A 16167-nucleotide genomic window follows, 5' to 3' on the forward strand; every position below is an offset into this window, starting at 1 on the left:
TTTTCATTTGCTCAACAGATAGCTCAATGCTTATTTATTTTCCCTTTTAAAATTTCCCAACAACCCCAAACTTGAACCTTTATCAATACCACAAATATTCTCAACTTAACTCAAGGTAAAGATTTTCAAAAAGGGTTTTCATATCATGTCCAAGGCTAGAGGTTCAAAGGATATAACACATTGTGCTCTCTTTTACTGGGTTAAAATCATGCATTTTCTAACAAGGGATAACAACAGATGGCCTTGATCATATGACACATGCAACCAATTGATTCAATCACAAAAACTTGGGCAAAGTCATTCATGCTTTCAAAGTAACAGTCATGATTCACAAAAACTCTGGAGTTCAAAACCTCACATATAGGCTCATTTAAAGTTCCATATATTTCAGAGACACATCCTGCTTAATATCATAATCACAATCACAACATCATGCATCTGTTCACATAGCTTGTAAGCAACCACCTGTATATTAGCATATGGTGTACAATCTCAACATCAATCAATATCCAAGCATCATCAAGCAATACTCATCATGCATAAGTCAATATCAAACCATCACATCAGATAAAGTTTCAAACTGAGTACATCACAATATATTCTAAAAACAGAAGCAAATAAGTTCAACAATACAAAACAAAAGATAAGAAAGTTCCTGCTCTACTGCTGATAGCATCCATCAGTAGATGCTATCTCAACTCTCATCAACCCATGCTATCATCAGAATCTTCCTCCTCTCCTTCTTCAGCATCTTCAAAATCATCATCATCCTCATCATCTTCCTCCATAGCTAGAGCTTCAGCTGCTCCAGCTCCACTGCCCTATGCCTGCTCCTCTGGCCATGCCACCATAGTGTTGAATTCATCCATAGTTCACATTCGTCCCGGTGGTGTAACATACATCCCGATGATGATCTCTATAGTGGCTACTTGCCCTTTGTGAATAAACTACAACCTATCTTCCATCAGAGGCATATACATGTCCCTCATCTGAAAAGGCTCTGCATCATGAGGCAGTGCATGTACTTGTGGTGGTCCTCTCCTTCTAGGGGGACGTCGTGGTGGTACTGGCTGAGGTACCTCATCTCCCCCACAATACTGTCTATAGTAGGCCTCATCAATCGCCTTCCTAGGCTGCTCCAACGGTGGTGTAGAAGTGTTAAGCCCAACTAACTCACAGAGGTGTGTGATCAGAGATGGATGTCCTAAGGGTGCCTTGTTGTTCATAGTACTGGCACAAGTCTAAATCTCACTTGCTATGATCTATTCAATGTTGATGGTCATCCCTCTAAGCACACAATACAGAAAAATTGCCCTACTGACAATAATATCAGAGACATGAGAACAAGGCTGGATATTGGCATGAGAAAACACCATCCAGTATTTTGCCATGGGAGTCAGATCAGCTCTCCTAATATGCAAAGCTGCACCATTCCTATTCCTCTGAAAACGCCCTCCAGGCACACACAGCACACTCTCCATATCATCAAACTCTGCTCCCTCTTCCATGTTCAGAGAAAACTGACATTGTACACCAGTCCATTCAGTGTGCAGAAACCTGTTGATGACAAATTTATGAACACCGAAAAACGGCGCCACAAACTTGTTTAACAATCGGCAAGTGTGACCGAATCGTATCAAGTAATAAAACAAGGTAAGACCAAGTATCGTTTTCCCAAAGGACTCACGGCCTAGTGATGACAAATTTATGAACACCGAAAAACGGCGGCACAAACTTGTTTAACAATCGGCAAGTGTGACCGAATCGTATCAAGTAATAAAACAAGGTAAGACCAAGTATCGTTTTCCCAAAGGACTCACGGCCTAGTTTAGTTATATAATTTGTTGATTATTTAAGACTTAAGAACAGATTGATTATAGGTTTAAATGCAAAAGACAGTAATTAAATATGTATGCATGAATTTGATCAATGGAGAAAAACAGAATACAAACACTTCAATGAATTAGATGGATGAGTATGTTGTTGGGGTTATCAATTTCATCTTATCCACTCTCATATACTTTAGGAATTCATCAATCTTTTCATCAATGTTAATGCCACTCTCGAAATTACCTTGTCAAGAAGGCCTATCCTTAATTACGAGTTCATACAATTCCTAGCATTCCTAGTAATTAGTTCTGAAGTTCAGGAGCTTAAAGGCAACCAATATGCTATTGGGAGAAATTCCCCGGATCTAGATTTCCCCGTACGTTCCCATATCGACAAAATCAATAATCATGGCAATGAATGAGTTAAACAAAGCGAGCAATAAGCAAAGAGAAAAAACCCTAACTAAAGATGAAAGAAAGCATATATCTTAATATAAGACGTTAAAACAAATTCCATATATGAGAGTTTCACAAGACTACATTGATTCCCCAACAACAATACAAGGTTTAGTTCACCATATTCATGGTGAAACTAGATGAACAATAATGAATGAAAGAAAGATAGAACCCTAGAAAGAGGAGAAGGTAGCCTGAGCATTCAAGATCTTCCTTCAAGGGGTGGAAAAGTGAGTGTTTGCTTCGTCTCAGCCAAAGATACAAACCCTAGGACGTGCTAAAGCTTATATACTATTCTAAAATTACAGAAAATTAGGCCCAAGCCCAAAAGTAGTGCCGCTCAGCGGTAAACTACCGCTCAGCGGTAAGTGCGTGAGTTGTTTTTCTCCCCTCAACGGCCTTTTCACCCCTCAGCGGAGCCAACGTGACTGCCTGAGTGCCGCTCAGCGGTAAACTGCCGCTGAGCGGCAGTTGCGGCTTCTTCTTTTGCACTTTTTGATGTCTTTTCTGATTCCATCTCTATCCTTCTTCACTTCTTTCACCAAATTCACCTTAAAACCTGCATAAAAACACTGAAATCAAGCATAAACCTATCCAGCTCACTTATTTTTAAAAATATGACCAAAAGCATGATTTCAAGCTAGTTTCTAAGTGTTAAAGGTTGCTTTTAGTATCAATTTTAAGCATGAAAATAACAGTTTTTCAACTGTTATCACAACCCCAAACTTAGAACTTTGCTTGTCCTCAAGCAAACAAGATGTGACTCAATCTTCTACCAATCCATATAATGGTTTACTCATTCAAAAATTCTCTTTTCAAAATAAGTACAAACTTCAATTCAACTCATGACAAAGATTTCAATCAAGACATGCACATGCTTTGGTGTTCACAAAGTCACTTAATATCCAACAAATGCTATTTTTCATGAATGATCAATCAACTAAGCATGGATGTTCATGTGCTCATGGAATATTTCCTCACTAGGTAAAGTGTTTCACTCAAACACAAGTGTATAAGAGGTAATCACTCATTGACTCTACTATCACAATGTCACATGAATTAACTTTGCCTTTCATTTAACCATAATCAAATACATTCACAGGCATGCATCATCACAAGGACTTTTTCAATGGCTTATAATGTGGCTGGGCTAACAAGAAAATTGGTTTTTCTGGATCACAAAACCCTTGAGTTAAGAGAATCATATCAACACAATCATTCTTATTTATTCCCAACTTTCTTTTGCATTGAGCTTTGCTTTTTCTTTTCTTTTCTTTTCTTTCTCTTTTTCTTTTTCTTTTCACATTCTTATTTCTTAGCACTTAGCTCAATGCTTTCAATTTCCCTTTCTATTTTCCAACAACCCCAAACTTGAACATTTGTCAATACCACAAAATATTTTCTACTTAACTCAAGGTAAATCTTTTCAACAAAGGTTTTTCAAATCATGTTCAAGGCTAGAGGTTCAAAGGATAGAACACATAGTGTTCTCTTTTAGTGGGCTAATCATGAAATTTGGCTAATAGAAGGGTTATCAACAAATGGCCTTGATCATATGATGCAAACAAGCAAGTAATTCAATCATAGAAAACCTGAGCAAAGTCATTCATGCTTCCAAAGGAATAGCATTCAATCACAAAAATTCTGGAGTTCAAAACCTCACAGATAAGCTCAATCACATTTGACATAAACATCCTGCTTAATATCACAATCACAATCACAACATCATGCATTTGTTCACAAAGCTTGTGAATCACCTGTATAAGCATACTATGTACATCTCCACATCAATCCATATCAAAGTATCATCAAGCATTACTTATCAAACAATCACAATCATAAGCAAACCATCATAACAGACAAATTTTCCAATTGAATACATCAAACCCTATTCTAAAACAAAAGTAAATAAGTTCAGAACACAAAACCAAACAAAAGCATAAGTCCTGCTCTAGTTATGATAGCATTCATTAGTAAATGCTATCTCAGCTCCTCATCAATCTGAGCTGTCTTCTGTATCCTCCTCTTCTTCCTCATCTTCAGCATCCTCAAATGCATCATCATCATCAGCTTCATCATCTTCTTCCATCTCCATAGCTGAAGCTTCAGCTGCTTCAGCTCTGCCTCCTTGTACCTGCTCTTCTGGCCAAGCTACCACATTATGAAACTCCTCCATAGTCCACCTGTGTGCTGGAGGTGTATCATACATTCCAACAATCATCTCTGCAGTAGCCACCTGTCCTCTGTGGATAGACTGTAACTGTGCACCTATAAGAGACATGTACATGTCCCTCATTTGGAAAGGTTCTGCTTCATGTGTCTCAGCAGATGCCCGACTCTATGCTTGCCCTCTTTCTCTGCGAGTACGACGTGGTGGAACTGGCTGAGTTGCTTCCTCACCTCCACAGTATTGTCTATAGTAGGCCTCATCAATTGCTTTCCTTGGCCTTTCAAAGGGTGGAGCAGAAGTATCCACCCCAGCTATCTTGCAGAGGTGTGTGATTAAGGAAGGATGTCCTAAGGGTGTTTTGTTGTTTGTTGTGTTAGCACACACCCTTATCTCATCAGCTATAACCTGTCCAATATTGACATTCAAGTTCCTGATTGCACAGTAAAGGAGGAGTGCCCTGCTAAGAGTGATGTCTGACACATGAGAACATGGTTGAATGTTGGCATGAGAGAACGCCATCCAATACTTTGCAAGAGGAGTCAAGTCAGTCCTCCTAATGTTCACAACAGAGCCAGTTCTATTCCTTTGAAAATGTCCTCCAGGTACACATAGAACTCTCTCCACATCATCAAAATCAGCGCCTTCTTCCATACAGAGAGCAAACTGGCACTGTTCACCAGCCCACACAGTATCCAAGAAGTTGTTGATGGAATCAGGATCATATCTAATAGCATGGCCTCTGACATAGCCTAGGTAATTCTCAGCTAGATAATCACCAATCTTTCTTGCATTAGTGTAGAATTCTTTCACCATAGCTATATTGGCAGGTGTAGGGTATGTGGCTAGCTTCCCCCAATCATTCCCTAACAATATCTCTCCAAATTGAGGAGCAAAGTTAGGTATCATTCCAACCTTTCTCTCCATAAGTAGTCTCCTATCTTGGACCACTTTGAAGTGCTTCTCATGTTTGCGAGATAGGAACCTACTAGAATGGGGTTGTTCTGGTTCCTTTTCTTTTCTTTTGGATGCCATGGTCTTCAATCTTTTGCCTGAAGAGGATGTCATTCCTACATCAAACACAGATACCAAACCACAAAACATGTTGTTAATCATTAGTAAAACACAGAAAACACCTTATTTCGAGGCTAAACCACCGCTGAGGGTCAAAATCACCCCTCAGCGCCACCAGTGCAGCAATCCATAACACAATTCAGCAAAAATCACAAGTCTGTTAGAGTGCCGCTCAGCGGCAATTTACCCTTGAGCGGTACATCTGTAGAATTTTGAAAAACTTCTTTTTGGCTTATCCTAACTCCACCCAAATACAATTTTCATGTTTCCAACTTACAATCAAACAATTCAATCGGTTCAATCATCAATTAAATCATCAAATCATGCATAGAAATCAAAACCCCTAATGCTTCATGCTTTAACAATCACATTCAAACTCAAGAACCCTAAAATGAAAAATGCTTGACTTACTTGGGTGGAGATGCTAGATGAACTGAGAATGCTTTCAAGCTATGATGCTCTCTCTTCCTACCCCAAACTTAGATGGAAGGCTACTGATAAAATGAGTTAAAGAGAGATTTTCTCAAGAGGGATGAGGGAAAAGTTGTAGAGAACCTTTGAAAAAGTATGTAGAAGTGTGTGTGTAGAGAAAAATCTGAAAAGATGAACTAAGGCGCAGCTTAGGGTATAAAAATACCCTAATGGGCTCGGGTTCCGCTTAGGGGCAACCTAAGCCCAGTCTGCGACACTACCGCTCAGTGGCACTTTCGGGAAGTGCTCTTCTTCTTCCTAGCTTAACCTACGTTCCTCCTACCCATGCCTCTCACTTACTCCCTACAATAACATGTTCAGATTACTCATGCAAAATCCCATTATGCAACTACAGCAGAACAAAAATATCATCAATCAACTGGGTTGCCTCCCAGGTAGCGCTTGTTTAACGTCACGAGCCTGACCCAAAATCCACCAACACCCATCAGTAGGTGTTACAAACTTACCAACACCCATCAGTAGGTGCTACAAACTGAGTATCCTTCAGTAGATACTTAACCACCTAGCATCCTTCAGTAGATGCTATATCCAACAAAATATTTACAAAAATAATGTCCACAGATTAAAAGTTACAAAACCAAAATCAAAATCAAAAGTTTTTAAATCACTGGGTTGCCTCCCAGCAAGCGCTCTTTTAACGTCATTAGCTTGACCCAGTAAAGCTTAAGTTCCTTCTTCTTTTTCTTCTTTTTTCTACTGAACTTCTTTAGAAATTTAATCAAACCAGGAACCTGTTGCAGTGTTTCAATCATAGGAACTTTAATCTCCAATTTCTTGAAGATTTCCATAAAGCGCTCAAATTTATTTTCCTTCCTATGATTCTTCTTTAGATGAGGATGGGATTTTCCATATGATTTCTTCTTCTTTCCTCTCATCTTCTTTTTCTTATACTTTCTCTCCCCAAATTTTCTCTTTTTCTTTTCTTTTATTTTTTTCTTCCCTTCTCTTTTTCTCCTCAACTTCTTTATTTTCATACAAATTTTCTTTCTCTCTTCTCTCTCAACCACTTCTTTTTCTTTTTCTTCTTCTTTATCTTTCTCACTCAACTCTTCTTTCTCTTTTCTCTCTACCCTTTCCTCATCTCCCTCTAATTTTTCCTCATCAAGAATCTTGTCACTTTCAGTGATAATGACTTGCCCTTCCTCCTTAAGGTTAACTTCAGTATTAACATCATCATTCAATCTCTGATTGATGTAACGAAGTTGCATCTCCATTCTTTTACATGATTCTTCAATGCTTTTCTGAGTAGAGTCGGAATTTTTCAAAAATCGTTGAAGGGTGTCCTCCAACCTATCCAAACTTCCTGATAGAAAGGGTTGTTGCTGCCATTGTTGTTGTGGTTGGTTCTCAAATTGTCCAGCAGCTTGCCAAAATTGGCTTTGATCCATGCTTGAGTGAGGTTCCCACCAGTGGTTGAGATTACTTTGGTAGAATTGAGTGCCCATATAGTTAAATTCTTGACCAAATTGCATTCTGCAGACATTAGGCACAAAACCCTAAAAACAATTGTTAGCACAAAAAGATATAGGAGAAGATATAAGATTCAGAGAATAAAAATAAAAACAGAAAATAAAATAAAATAAAATAAAATAAAAATAAAAACAGAAAAATAAAAACAGAAATTCAAAATTAAAGTCAAAGATAATCAATAATCACACAAATTAACCAGTTAAACCAGAGTCCCCAACAACGGCGCCAAAAACTTGATGGACAAATTTATGAACACCAAAATATGATGTCACAAACTTGTTTTCAAATCGGCAAGTATGACCGAATCGTTCAAGTAATAAAACTTGGTAAGACTAAGTATCGTTCTTCCCAAAGAACTCACGGCCTAGTTTAGTTATGTGATTTCTTGATTAGCTAAGACTTAGGACGAAATATTTGAGGTTTTATATGCAAAAACGAAAATAAACATGTATGCATGAAGTTGATCAATGGCTAAAACAAAAGACACACACTTTCAATGAAATATATTGATGAATATGTTGTTGGGGGTCAATTTCATCTTATCCACTCTCATATATTTTAAGAATTCACATTCAAATCATCATTGTTAATGCCACTCTCTAAAGTACCTTTCTAGAAGGCTTCTCCCCAATCACGAGTTCATACAATTCCTAGCATTCCTAATGATCAGTTCATAAGTGCAGGAGCTTAACGACAACCAATAAAATATTGGGAGAAATTCCCCGGATCTAGACTTCCCCGTACGCGCCCGTATCGACAAAACCAATAATCATGCATCGAATGAGTTAAACAATGCAAGCATTAAGCAAAGAGGAAAAACCCTAACTAATGATGAAAGAAAGCATAGATCTTTAAATAAAAGATGTGAAAACAGATTCCATATATGAGAGCTTCAAAAGATTACATTGATTCCCCAACAAACATACAAGGTTTAGTTCACCATATTCATGGTGAACCTAGATGAATTACAATGAAAGAATGAAAGAATAAACCCTAAAAAGGTGAAGAGGTAGCCTGAGCATCCAAGATCCTCCTTCAAAGGGGTGGAAGAGAGAGTGTTTGCCTCGTTTCTGCCAAAGATCCCAAACCCTAGGAAACCCTAAAGCTTATATATCATTCGTAAATTACAAAAAGTCAAGTCCAAGCCCATTAAAGTGCCGCTCAGCGGTAAAATACCGCTCAGCGGTGAGTGCGTGACTTTGTTTTCTCCCCTCAACGGCCATTTCACCCCTCAGCGGAGCAAACGTGACTGCCTGAGTGCCGCTCAGCGGTAAACTGCCGCTGAGCGGCAGTTGCGGCTTCTCTTTTTGCACTTTTTGATGTCTTTTCTAATTTCATCTCTCTCCTTCTTCACTTCTTTCACCAAATTCATCTTAAAACCTGCACAAAAACACTGAAATCAAGCATAAACCTGTCCAGCTCTCTTATTTCTGAAAATATGAGTAAAAGCATGATTTCAAGCTAGTTTCTAAGCATAAAGGTTGCTTTTAGTATCAATTTTAAGCATGAAAATAACAGTTTTTCAACTGTTATCACCAGGAAGGTATTGATAGAATCAGGATCATACCTGATAGCATGGCCTCTGACATAGCCCAAATAATTCTCAGCTGGATAATCACCAATCTTCTTTGCATTGGTGTAAAATTCCTTTACCACAGCTATGTTGGCAGGTGCAGGATAGGTGGCTAGCTTTCCCGAGTCATTCCCTAACACTTGCTCTCCAAATTGAGGAGCAAAGTTAGGTATCATTCCAACCTTTCTTTCCATCAGAAGTCTCCTGTCCTGAACCACCCTAAAGTGCTTCTCATGTTTCCTAGAGAGGAACCTGCTAGATTGGGGTTGCTCTGGTTCCTTTTCCTTTCTCTTGGTTGCCATGGTTTTCAATCTCTTTCCTGAAGAGGATGCCATTCCTACATTCAAACACAAATACAAAACCACAGAACATGATGTTAATCATTAGTAAAACACAGAACACAACTCCTTTCGAAGCTAAACCACCGCTGAGGGCCAGAATTTCCCCTCAGCGCCACCAGTGCCACATTCCAACACGCAAAATTTCAGAAAAACCAAATCTGGCAGAGTGCCGCTCAGCGACAGTTTACCCCTGAGCGGTAACTCTGCAGATTTTTGAAAATCTTGCTTTAAAGTTGTCCTAACTCCACTCAAATGCAATTTTCAGTTTTCCAGTTTATAATCATGCAGTTTAATCGGTTCAAACATCAAATATATCATCAAATCATGCATAGAAATCAAAACCCCTAAATATTCATGCTTTGACAATCACATTCAAATTCAAGAACCCTAGAATGAACAAAATGCTTTTTACTTACTTGGGTGGAGATACTAGATGCAATGAAAATGCTTCCAAGCTAGAATGTTTCTCCTCCAACCCCAAACTTTGATGGCACACTAGTGAAAAAGTGAGTGGAAGAGAAATTTTCTTAAGAGGGAAGAGTGAAAAGATGTGGAAAACCTTGGAAAAGGTATGTGGGAGTGTTTGTGCAGAGAAGAGCCAGCAAACAGAAGCTTATGCGCAGCTTAGGGTATAAAAATACCCTAATGGGCTCGAGTCCCGCTGAGGGGAAACTAAAGCCCATCTGCGAGAGTACCGCTCAGCGGTAAGTTACCGCTCAGCGGCACTTTCGTGATGTGCTCTTCTCCTTCTTTTCTTAACCTACGTGCCTCCTAAACATGCCCCTCACTGGTTCCCTACAATTCAATGTTTAGAATACTTATGCAAACCCTATTATGCAACTAAAATGAAACAAACAAAAAACAATCAATCAACTGGGTTGCCTCCCAGGTAGCGCTTGTTTAACGTCACGAGCCTGACCCAAAATCCACCAACACCCATCAGTAGGTGTTACAAACTTACCAACACCCATCAGTAGGTGCTACAAACTGAGTATCCTTCAGTAGATACTTAACCACCTAGCATCCTTCAGTAGATGCTATATCCAACAAAATATTTACAAAAATAATGTCCACAGATTAAAAGTTACAAAACCAAAATCAAAATCAAAAGTTTTTAAATCACTGGGTTGCCTCCCAGCAAGCGCTCTTTTAACGTCACTAGCTTGACCCAATAAAGCTCATGTTCCATCTTCTTTTTCTTCTTTCTATTGAACTTCTTCAAAAATTTGATCAAACCAGGAACCTGTTGCAGTGTCTCAATCATAGGAACTTTAATCTCCAATTTCTTGAAGATATCCATAAAGCACTTAAATTTCTTTTCCTTCCTATGATTCTTCTTTAGATGAGGATGGGATTTTTCATATGATTCCTTCTTCTTTCCTCTCATCTTTTTCTTACGCTTTCTCTCCCCAAATTTTCTCTTTTTCTTTTCTTTTATTTTTTTCTTCCCTTCTCTTTTTCTCCTCAACTTCTTTATTTTCACACAAATTTTCTTTCTCTCTTCTCTCTCAACCACTTCTTTTTCTTTTTCTTCATCTTTATCTTTCTCACTCAACTCTTCTTTCTCTTTTCTCTCTACCCTTTCCTAATCTCCCTCTAATTTTTCCTCATCAAGAATCTTGTCACTTTCAGTGATAATGACTTGCCCTTCCTCCTTAAGGTTAACTTCAGTATTAACATCATCATTCAGTCTCTGACTGATGTAACGAAGTTGCATCTCCATTCTTTTACATGATTCTTCAATGCTTTTCTGAGTAGAGTCGGAATTTTTCAAAAATCGTTGAAGGGTGTCCTCCAACCTATCCAAACTTCCTGATAGAAAGGGTTGTTGCTGCCATTGTTGTTGTGGTTGGTTCTCAAATTGTCCAGCAACATGCCAAAATTGGCTTTGATCCATGCTTGAGTGAGGTTCCCACCAGTGGTTGAGATTACTTTGGTAGAATTGAGTGCCCATATAGTTAAATTCTTGACCAAATTGCATTCTGCAGACATTAGGCACAAAACCCTAAAAACAATTGTTAGCACAAAAAGATATAGGAGAAGCTATAAGATTCAGAGAATAAAATAAAATAAAAATAAAAACAGAAAATAAAATAAAATAAAAACAGAAAAAACAAAAACAGAAAAATAAAAACAGAAATTCAAAATTAAAGTCAAAGATAATCAATAATCACACAAATTAACCAGTTGAACCACGAGTCCCCGGCAACGGCGCCAAAAACTTGATGGACAAATTTATGAACACCAAAATATGATGTCACAAACTTGTTTTTCAATCGGCAAGTATGACCGAATCGTTCAAGTAATAAACTTGGTAAGACCAAGTATCGTTCTTCCCAAAGGACTCACGGCCTAGTTTAGTTGTGTGGTTTCTTGATTAACTAAGACTTAAAGACGAAATATTTGGATTTTATATGCAAAAGACGAAATTTAAATATGTATGCATGAAGTTTTGATCAATGGCAAAAAGCAAAAGATAAACACTTTCAATGAAATCTATGTATGAATATGTTGTTGGGGGTCAATTTCATCTTATCCACTCTCATATATTTTAGGAATTCAACATTCAAATCATCATTGTTAATGCCACTCTCTAAAGTACCTTTCAAGAAGGCTTCTCCCCAATCACGAGTTCATACAATTCCTAGCATTCCTAATGATCAGTTCATAAGTGTAGGAGCTTAACGACAACCAATATAACATTGGGAGAAATTCCCCAGATCTAGACTTCCCCGTACGCGCCCGTATCGACAAAACCAATAATCATGCATCGAATGAGTTAAACAATGCAAGCATTAAGCAAAGAGGAAAAACCCTAACTAATGATAAAAGAAAGCATAGGTCTTAATTAAAAGAAGTAAAAACAAATTCCATATATGAGAGCTTCAAAAGATTACATTGATTCCCCAACAAACATACAGAGTTTAGTTCACCATATTCATGGTGAACCTAGATGAATAACAATGAAAGAATGGAAGATAAAACCCTAGAAAGGTGAAGAGGTAGCCTCAGCATCCAAGATCCTCCTTCAAAGGGGTGGAAGAGAGAGTGTTTGCTTCGTTTCTGCCAAAGATACCAACCCTAGGAAACCCTAAAGCTTATATACTATTCGTAAATTACAGAAAATTAGGCCCAAGCCCAAAAATAGTGCCGGTCAGCGGTAAACTACCGCTCAGCGGTAAGTGCGTGAGACGTTTCTTCCCCTCAGCGGCCATTTTGCCCCTCAGCGGTCCTCCCGTAAGCTCCTGAGTGCCGCTCAGCGGTAAACTGCCGCTGAGCGGTAACTTCGGCTTCTCCTTTTGCACTTTTTGATGTCTTTTCTGATTCCATCTCTCTCCTTCTTCACTTCTTTCACCAAATTCACCTTAAAACCTGCACAAAAACACTGAAATCAAGCATAAACCTGTCCAGCTCTCTTATTTCTGAAAATATGAATAAAAGCATGATTTCAAGCTAGTTTCTAAGTATAAAGGTTGCTTTTAGTATCAATTTTAAGCATGAAAATAACAGTTTTTCAACTGTTATCATTCGCACAAAAAGACATAAAAGAAGATATAAGATCAAAGATAAGAAGATAAAATAAAAACAGAAAAAAGAAAAATAAAAACAGAAAAATAAAATAAAATAAAATAATAACCAAAAAATAAAATAAAATAAAATAAAATAAAATAAAATAAAAACTGAAAAATATAAACAGAAAAATAAAAACAGAAATTCAAAATTAAAGTCAAAGATAATCAATAATCACACAAATTAATCAGTTAAACCACGAGTCCCCGGCAACGGCGCCAAAAACTTGATGACAAATTTATGAACACCGAAATATGGCGCCACAAACTTGTTGAACAATCGGCAAGTGTGACCGAATCGTTTCAAGTAATAAACACGGTAAGACCAAGTATCGTTCTCCCAAAGGACTCACGGCCTAGTTTAGTTATGTTATTCGTTGATTATTTAAGACTTAAGAATGAAATAAGTGGAATTTAATATGCAAAACAGAAAATAAACATGTATGCATGAGTTTTGATCAATGGCTAAAACAAAATACAAACACTTCAATGGAATATATGGATGAGTATGTTGTTGGGGTTATCAATTTCATCTTATCCACTCTCATATATTTTAGGAATTCAACATTCTTTTCATCATTGTTAATGCCACTCTCTAAATTACCTTGCAAGAAGGCCTATCCCTAATTACGAGTTCATACAGTTCCTAGCATTCCTAATAATTAGTTCTTTTAGTGCAGGAGCTTAACGACAACCAATATACTATTGGGAGAAATTCCCCGGATCTAGACTTCCCCGTACGTTCCCGTATCGACAAAATCAATAATCATGCATTGAATGAGTTAAACAAAGCAAGCATTGAGCAAAGAGGAAAAACCCTAACTACTCATGAAAGAAAGCATAGGTCTTAAATATAAGATGTAAAAACAAATTCCATATATGAGAGTTTCACAAGACTACATTGATTCCCTAACAACAATACAAGGTTTAGTTCACCATATTCATGGTGAAACTAGATGAATAATAATGGAAGAATGAAAGATAAAACCCTAGAACGGTAAAGAGGTAGCCTGAGCATCCAAGATCCTCCTTCAAAGGGGTGGAAGAGAGAGTGTTTGCTTTGTTTCTGCCAAAGATACAAACCCTAGGACGTCCTAAAGCTTATATACTATTCTAAAATTACAGAAAATTTAGGCCCAAGCCCATAAGTGTGCCGCTGAGCGGTAAAGTACCGCTCAGCGGTAAGTGCGTGAGTTGGTTTCTTCCCCTCAACGGCCATTTTGCCCCTCAGCGGATCCCCCGTGAACTCCTAAGTGCCGCTCAGCGGTAAACTGCCGCTGAGCGGTAGTTGCGGCTTCTTCTTTTGCACTTTTTGATGTCTTTTTTGATTCCATCTCTCTCCTTCTTCACTTCTTTCACCAAATTCACCTTAAAACCTGCACAAAAACACTGAAATCAAGCATAAACCTGTCCAGCTCTCTTATTTCTGAAAATATGACCAAAAGCATGATTTCAAGCTAGTTTCTAAGTGTTAAAGGTTGCTTTTAGTATAAATTTTAAGCATAAAAATAACATTTTTTCAACTGTTATCACTTCTCTTGATTTATTGGAAAAGGAAAATTACTTTCTATCTCTCTTCTCTCTCCTTTCTCTTTTCTCTCTTCTCTTTCTTTTTCTCTCTTTTCTCTCTCTTCTTTTTCTTTTTCTCTGTTTTCTCTCTCTTCTTTTTCTTGCTCTCCTTCTTCTAACTCAACTCTCTCATCATTTGTACTCTCCACCACTTTACATTCTTCCCTGGGGTTAACCTCAGTATTAGCCCCAAAATTTTTGTTTTGCCTCTCTTCCAACTGCTTGGTAATCTGACCCATTTGAGTCTCCCAATTCTTAATAGTAGTTTCAGTGCTCTTTTGGGTAGACTCAGTTTTATGTATGAATTGATGAAGAGTTTCTTCCATCCTTATTGACCTTTCGTTGAGTATAGCAATCTGTTGCCATAAGGTTGGTTGTTGCTGTTGCTTATTAAATTTCCCAGTTTGTCCAGCTTGCCCAGTTTGTCCGTGACCAATACTTTGGTGTGGTTTCCACCCTTGATTAAAATTCCCCTGACGGTATTGATTGGCCATGAAATTAACATCTTCTAAGGCTTCTGCTGGAAAAGCGCATTGACCATTGATATGGTCACCTCCACATAATTCACACAACTGTGATTGAGCCTGTGCAACAGTCTTCAACTCTTTTGGCAGTTGTCCAAGTGTTTTTGTAAGAGTCTCCAGTTGCTGAGTTAGTATTTTGTTCTGTGCCAGCAAGGCATCATGGGTTTGTAACTGTAGAACTCCTTTTTGTTGTATAGAAGCTTCTCTTTCATTGTTGAGCTCATTGTCACTAGTAGCCATATTGTCAATGATTTCTGTAGCTTCCTCTAGAGTTTTCCATTTGATATTTCCTCCTGCTGAGGCGTCAAGCATCATCTTGGTTTGTGAACCAAGACCTCCGAGGAAGGTTAGGACTACTTGCACATCATCAAAGCCATGCGTGGGTGTCTTTCTTAATAAGCTTTTATACCTATCCCATGCATGCCCCAGTGATTCCTCCATGCCTTGCCTGAATGATGAAATCTCTTGCTTCCCTTTATTTACTTTTGATTGTGGAAAGTATTTGTTTAGGAACTTGGTCACCACTGCTTCCCACTCTGTAAAGCTTTCTTCTGGAAAAGAATTTAACCAAAGCTTAGCATTGCCTCCTAATGAGAATGGAAACAAGCTAAGTTTGATTGCTTCGTCCGGCACCCCATTTATTTTCACCGTGTTGCAGATCTAATTAAAAGTTGTGAGGTGCTCATATGGGATTTCGTGAGACAACCCATTAAATTGATTACTCTTCACCAGTTGGATTAATGCTGGCTTAACCTCCATGTTGACTGCATTGACCCTCGGTCTTACTATGCTGTTAAAGTGTTGAGGTCCAGCTATATTTGAGTAATCTGCAAGAGTTCTTCTGGCATTATTATTCTCCATATTTTCAGTGCTATGGTCAGAACCTTGTGGTGATGGTTGTAACAGAGTTTCCGGAGAAGGAAAAAGTTCTCTGGATGTACGGATTCTTCTCCTCCGTCTACTCTCGTCTAAACCTTCAAGAAGAGGTTCTGCAGTTTTCTTGCTTCTAGTTCGGATTGCTTCCTGCATACACAAACAAACAAATCCCTAGAAGAATTGGTTAGCACAAAAAAATATAAAAGAAGATATAAAATCTGAGATGA

This window comes from Vigna angularis, chromosome 1 (genome assembly GCF_016808095.1).
Source record: "Vigna angularis cultivar LongXiaoDou No.4 chromosome 1, ASM1680809v1, whole genome shotgun sequence".
In the NCBI taxonomy this organism is placed as follows: Eukaryota; Viridiplantae; Streptophyta; class Magnoliopsida; order Fabales; family Fabaceae; genus Vigna; species Vigna angularis.